The following is a 6,200-nucleotide window of genomic DNA, read 5'->3' as shown; positions in this document are numbered from 1 at the left end:
GGGGTGCCTGTCTGTCTGTATGTGAGATGCAGTCAGTGTGAGGGGTTCCCGTGTGTCTGTGTGTGAGGTGCAGTCGGTGCGAGGGGTGCCCGTGTGTCTGTGCGTACAGGGCTGCCAGTGTGAGGGGTGCCCGTGTGTCTGTGTGTGAGGGGATGTTGGTGAGAGGGGTGCCCGTGTGCCTGTGTATGAGGAGCTGTCGGTGCGAGGGGTGCCCGTGTGTCTGTGTGTGAGGGGCTGTCGGTGTGAGGGGTGCCTGTGTGTCTGTATCTGAGGTGTCTGTGCGTAAAGGGTTGTCGGTGCGAGGGGTGCCTGTCTGTCTGTATGTGAGGTGCAGTCAGTGTGAGGGGTGCCCGTCTGTCTGTATGTGAGGTGCAGTCGGTGTGAGGGGTGCCTGTGTGTCTGTATGTGAGGTGCAGTCGGTGCGAGGGGTTCCCGTGTGTCTGTGTGTGAGGGGCAGTCGGTGTGAGGGGTTCCCGAGTGTCTGTATGTGAGGTGCAGTCGGTGTGAGGGGTGCCCGTGTGTCTGTGCATAAAGGGCTGTCGGTGCGAGGGGTGCCCGTGTGTCTGTATGTGAGGGGCTGTCGGTGTGAGGGGTGCCCGTGTGTCTGTATGTGAGGTGCAGTCGGTGTGAGGGGTGCCTGTGTGTCTGTATGTGAGGTGCAGTCGGTGTGAGGGGTTCCCGTGTGTCTGTGTGTGAGGGGCTGTCGGTGTGAGGGGTGCCTGTGTGTCTGTATGTGAGGTGCAGTCGGTGTGAGGGGTTCCCGTATGTCTGTGTGTGAGGGGCAGTCGGTGTGAGGGGTTCCCGTGTGTCTGTGTGTGAGGGGCAGTCGGTGTGAGGGGTGCCCGTGTGTCTGTGCATAAAGGGTTGTCGGTGCAAGGGGTGCCCGTGTGTCTGTGTGTGAGGTGTAGTCGGTGTGAGGGGTGCCCTTGTGTCTGTATGTGAGGTGCAGTCGGTGCGAGGGGTTCCCGTGTGTCTGTGTGTGAGGGGCAGTCAGTGTGAGGGGTTCCCGAGTGTCTGTATGTGAGGTGCAGTCAGTGTGAGGGGTGCCCGTGTGTCTGTGCATAAAGGGCTGTCGGTGCGAGGGGTGCCCGTGTGTCTGTATGTGAGGTGCAGTCGGTGTGAGGGGTGCCTGTGTGTCTGTATGTGAGGTGCAGTCAGTGTGAGGGGTTCCCGTGTGTCTGTGTGTGAGGGGCAGTCGGTGTGAGGGGTTCCCGTGTGTCTGGGTGTGAGGGACAGCCGGTGTGAGGGGTGCCCGTGTGTCTGTATGTGAGATGCAGTCAGTGTGAGGGGTGCCCGTGTGTCTGGGTGTGAGGGACAGCCGGTGTGAGGGGTGCCTGTGTGTCTAGGTATGAGGGGCTGTCGGTGTGAGGGGTGCCTGTGTGTCTCTGCGTACAGGGCTGTCGGTGCGAGGGGTGCCCGTGTGTCTGTGTGTGAGGGGCAGTCGGTGTGAGGGGTGCCTATGTGTCTGTATGGGAGGTGCAGTCGGTGTGAGGGGTGCCCGTGTGTCTGGGTGTGAGGGACAGCCGGTGTGAGGGGTGCCTGTGTGTCTAGGTATGAGGGGCTGTCGGTGTGAGCGGTGCCCGTGTGTCTCTGCGTACAGGGCTGTCGGTGCGAGGGGTGCCCGTGTGTCTGTGTGTGAGAGGCTGTCGGTGTGAGGGGTGCCCGTGTGTCTGTATGGGAGGTGCAGTCGGTGTGAGGGGTGCCTGTGTGTCTGTATGTGATGTGCAGTCGGTGTGAGGGGTGCCCATGTCTCTGGGTGTGAGGTGCAGTCGGTGTGAGGGGTGCCTGTTTGTCTGTGTGTGAGGGACAGTCGGTGTAAGGGGTGCCTGTGTGTCTGTGTGTACAGGGTTGTCGGTGCGAGGGGTGCCCGTGTGTCTGTGTGTGAGGGGCTCTTGGTGTGAGGGGTGCCAGTGTGTCTGGGTGTGAGGTGCTGTCAGTGTGAGGGGTGCCCATGTGTCTGTGTGTGAGGGGCTGTCGGTGTGAGGGGTGCCCGTGTGTCTCTGCGTACAGGGCCGTCGGTGTGAGGGGTTCCCGTGTGTCTGTGTGTGAGGGGCAGTTGGTGTGAGGGGTGCCCGTGTGTCTGTGCGTAAAGGGTTGTCGGTGCGAGAGGTGTCTGTCTGTCTGTATGGGAGGTGCAGTCAGTGTGAGGGGTGCCCGTGTGTCTGGGTGTGAGGGACAGTCGGTGTGAGGGGTGCCTGTGTGTCTGGGTGTGAGGGGCTGTTGGTGTGAGGGGTGCCCGTGTGTCTGTGCGTACAGGGCTGTCGGTGCGAGGGGTGCCCGTGTGTCTGTGTGTGAGGGGCTGTCGGTGTGAGGGGTGCCCATGTGTCTGTATGTGAGGTGCAGTCGGTGTGAGGGGTGCCTGTGTGTCTGTATGTGAGGTGCAGTCGGTGTGAGGGGTTCCCGTGTGTCTGTGTGTGAGGGGCAGTCAGTGTGAGGGGTTCCCGTGTGTCTGTATGTGAGATGCAGTCAGTGTGAGGGGTGCCCGTGTGTCTGGGTGTGAGGTGCAGTCAGTGTGAGGGGTGCCCGTGTGTCTGTGCATAAAGGGCTGTCGGTGCGAGGGGTGCCCGTGTGTCTGTGTGTGAGGGGCTGTCGGTGTGAGGGGTGCCCGTGTGTCTGTATGTGAGCTGCAGTCGGTGTGAGGGGTGCCCGTGTCTCTGGGTGTGAAGTGCAGTCGGTGTGAGGGGTGCCTGATTGTCTGGGTGTGAGGGACAGTCGGTGTGAGGGGTGCCTGTTTGTCTGGGTGTGAGGGACAGTCGGTGTGAGGGTTGCCTGTTTGTCTGGGTGTGAGGGGCTGTCGGTGTGAGGGGTGCCCGTGTGTCTGTATGTGAGATGCAGTCAGTGTGAGGGGTGCCCGTGTGTCTGGGTGTGAGGGACAGTCAGTGTGAGGGGTGCCTGTGTGTCTGGGTATGAGGGGCTGTCGGTGTGAGGGGTGCCCGTGTGTCTCTGCGTACAGGGCTGTCGGTGCGAGGGGTGCCCGTGTGTCTGTGTGTGAGGGGCTGTCGGTGTGAGGGGTGCCCGTGTGTCTGTATGGGAGGTGCAGTCGGTGTGAGGGGTGCCTGTGTGTCTGTATGTGAGGTGCAGTCGGTGTGAGGGGTGCCCGTGTCTCTGGGTGTGAAGTGCAGTCGGTGTGAGGGGTGCCTGATTGTCTGGGTGTGAGGGACAGTCGGTGTGAGGGGTGCCCGTGTGTCTGTATGGGAGGTGCAGTCGGTGTGAGGGGTGCCTGTGTGTCTGTATGTGAGGTGCAGTCAGTGTGAGGGGTGCCCGTGTGTCTGGGTGTGAGGGACAGTCGGTGTGAGGGGTGCCTGTGTGTCTGGGTATGAGAGGCTGTCGGTGTGAGGGGTGCCCGTGTGTCTCTGCGTACAGGGCTGTCGGTGCGAGGGGTGCCCGTGTGTCTGTGTGTGAGGGGCTGTCGGTGTGAGGGGTGCCCGTGTGTCTGTATGGGAGGTGCAGTCGGTGTGAGGGGTGCCTGTGTGTCTGTATGTGAGGTGCAGTCGGTGTGAGGGGTGCCCGTGTCTCTGGGTGTGAAGTGCAGTCGGTGTGAGGGGTGCCTGATTGTCTGGGTGTGAGGGACAGTCGGTGTGAGGGGTGCCCGTGTGTCTGTATGGGAGGTGCAGTCGGTGTGAGGGGTGCCTGTGTGTCTGTATGTGAGGTGCAGTCGGTGTGAGGGGTGCCCGTGTGTCTGGGTGTGAAGTGCAGTCGGTGTGAGGGGTGCCTGTTTGTCTGGGTGTGAGGTGCAGTCGGTGTGAGGGGTTCCCGTGTGTCTCTGTGTGAGGGGCTGTCAGTGTGAGGGGTTCCTGTGTGTCTGTGCATAAAGGGTTGTCGGTGTGAGGGGTGCCTGTCTGTCTGTATGTGAGATGCAGTCAGTGTGAGGGGTTCCCGTGTGTCTGTGTGTGAGGTGCAGTCGGTGCGAGGGGTGCCCGTGTGTCTGTGTGTGAGGGGATGTTGGTGAGAGGGGTGCCCGTGTGCCTGTGTATGAGGAGCTGTCGGTGCGAGGGGTGCCCGTGTGTCTGTGTGTGAGGGGCTGTCGGTGTGAGGGGTGCCTGTGTGTCTGTATCTGAGGTGTCTGTGCGTAAAGGGTTGTCGGTGCGAGGGGTGCCTGTCTGTCTGTATGTGAGGGGCTGTCAGTGTGAGGGGTGCCTGTCTGTCTGTATGTGAGGTGCAGTCAGTGCGAGGGGTGCCTGTCTGTCTGTATGTGAGGGGCTGTCAGTGTGAGGGTTGCCTGTCTGTCTGTATGTGAGGTGCAGTCAGTGTGAGGGGTGCCCGTGTGTCTGTATGTGAGGTGCAGTCGGTGTGAGGGGTGCCTGTGTGTCTGTATGTGAGGTGCAGTCGGTGTGAGGGGTGCCCTTGTGTCTGTATGTGAGGTGTAGTCGGTGTGAGGGGTGCCCTTGTGTCTGTATGTGAGGTGCAGTCGGTGCGAGGGGTTCCCGTGTGTCTGTGTGTGAGGGGCAGTCGGTGTGAGGGGTTCCCGAGTGTCTGTATGTGAGGTGCAGTCGGTGTGAGGGGTGCCCGTGTGTCTGTGCATAAAGGGCTGTCGGTGCGAGGGGTGCCCGTGTGTCTGTATGTGAGGGGCTGTCGGTGTGAGGGGTGCCCGTGTGTCTGTATGTGAGGTGCAGTCGGTGTGAGGGGTGCCTGTGTGTCTGTATGTGAGGTGCAGTCGGTGTGAGGGGTTCCCGTGTGTCTGTGTGTGAGGGGCTGTCGGTGTGAGGGGTTCCCGTGTGTCTGTGCATAAAGGGCTGTCGGTGTGAGGGGTTCCCGTGTGTCTGTGTGTGAGGGGCAGTCGGTGTGAGGGGTTCCCGTGTGTCTGTGTGTGAGGGGCAGTCGGTGTGAGGGGTGCCCGTGTGTCTGTGCATAAAGGTTTGTCGGTGCAAGGGGTGCCCGTGTGTCTGTGTGTGAGGTGTAGTCGGTGTGAGGGGTGCCCTTGTGTCTGTATGTGAGGTGCAGTCGGTGCGAGGGGTTCCCGTGTGTCTGTGTGTGAGGGGCAGTCAGTGTGAAGGGTTCCCGAGTGTCTGTATGTGAGGTGCAGTCAGTGTGATGGGTGCCCGTGTGTCTGTGCATAAAGGGCTGTCGGTGCGAGGGGTGCCCGTGTGTCTGTATGTGAGGTGCAGTCGGTGTGAGGGGTGCCTGTGTGTCTGTATGTGAGGTGCAGTCAGTGTGAGGGGTTCCCGTGTGTCTGTGTGTGAGGGGCAGTCGGTGTGAGGGGTTCCCGTGTGTCTGGGTGTGAGGGACAGCCGGTGTGAGGGGTGCCCGTGTGTCTGTATGTGAGATGCAGTCAGTGTGAGGGGTGCCCGTGTGTCTGGGTGTGAGGGACAGCCGGTGTGAGGGGTGCCTGTGTGTCTAGGTATGAGGGGCTGTCGGTGTGAGGGGTGCCTGTGTGTCTCTGCGTACAGGGCTGTCGGTGCGAGGGGTGCCCGTGTGTCTGTGTGTGAGGGGCAGTCGGTGTGAGGGGTGCCTGTGTGTCTGTATGGGAGGTGCAGTCGGTGTGAGGGGTGCCCGTGTGTCTGGGTGTGAGGGACAGCCGGTGTGAGGGGTGCCTGTGTGTCTAGGTATGAGAGGCTGTCGGTGTGAGCGGTGCCCGTGTGTCTCTGCGTACAGGGCTGTCGGTGCGAGGGGTGCCCGTGTGTCTGTGTGTGAGAGGCTGTCGGTGTGAGGGGTGCCCGTGTGTCTGTATGGGAGGTGCAGTCGGTGTGAGGGGTGCCTGTGTGTCTGTATGTGATGTGCAGTCGGTGTGAGGGGTGCCCATGTCTCTGGGTGTGAGGTGCAGTCGGTGTGAGGGGTGCCTGTTTGTCTGTGTGTGAGGGACAGTCGGTGTGAGGGGTGCCTGTGTGTCTGTGTGTACAGGGTTGTTGGTGCGAGGGGTGCCCGTGTGTCTGTGTGTGAGGGGCTCTTGGTGTGAGGGGTGCCAGTGTGTCTGGGTGTGAGGTGCTGTCAGTGTGAGGGGTGCCCATGTGTCTGTGTGTGAGGGGCTGTCGGTGTGAGGGGTGCCCGTGTGTCTCTGCGTACAGGGCCGTCGGTGTGAGGGGTTCCCGTGTGTCTGTGTGTGAGGGGCAGTTGGTGTGAGGGGTGCCCGTGTGTCTGTGCGTAAAGGGTTGTCGGTGCGAGAGGTGTCTGTCTGTCTGTATGGGAGGTGCAGTCAGTGTGAGGGGTGCCCATGTGTCTGGGTGTGAGGGACAGTCGGTGTGAGGGGTGCCTGTGTGTCTGGG

Source organism: Gopherus flavomarginatus, chromosome 10, assembly GCF_025201925.1.
Source record: "Gopherus flavomarginatus isolate rGopFla2 chromosome 10, rGopFla2.mat.asm, whole genome shotgun sequence".
Taxonomy (NCBI): domain Eukaryota; kingdom Metazoa; phylum Chordata; order Testudines; family Testudinidae; genus Gopherus; species Gopherus flavomarginatus.
This window is presented reverse-complemented; position numbering follows the sequence as displayed.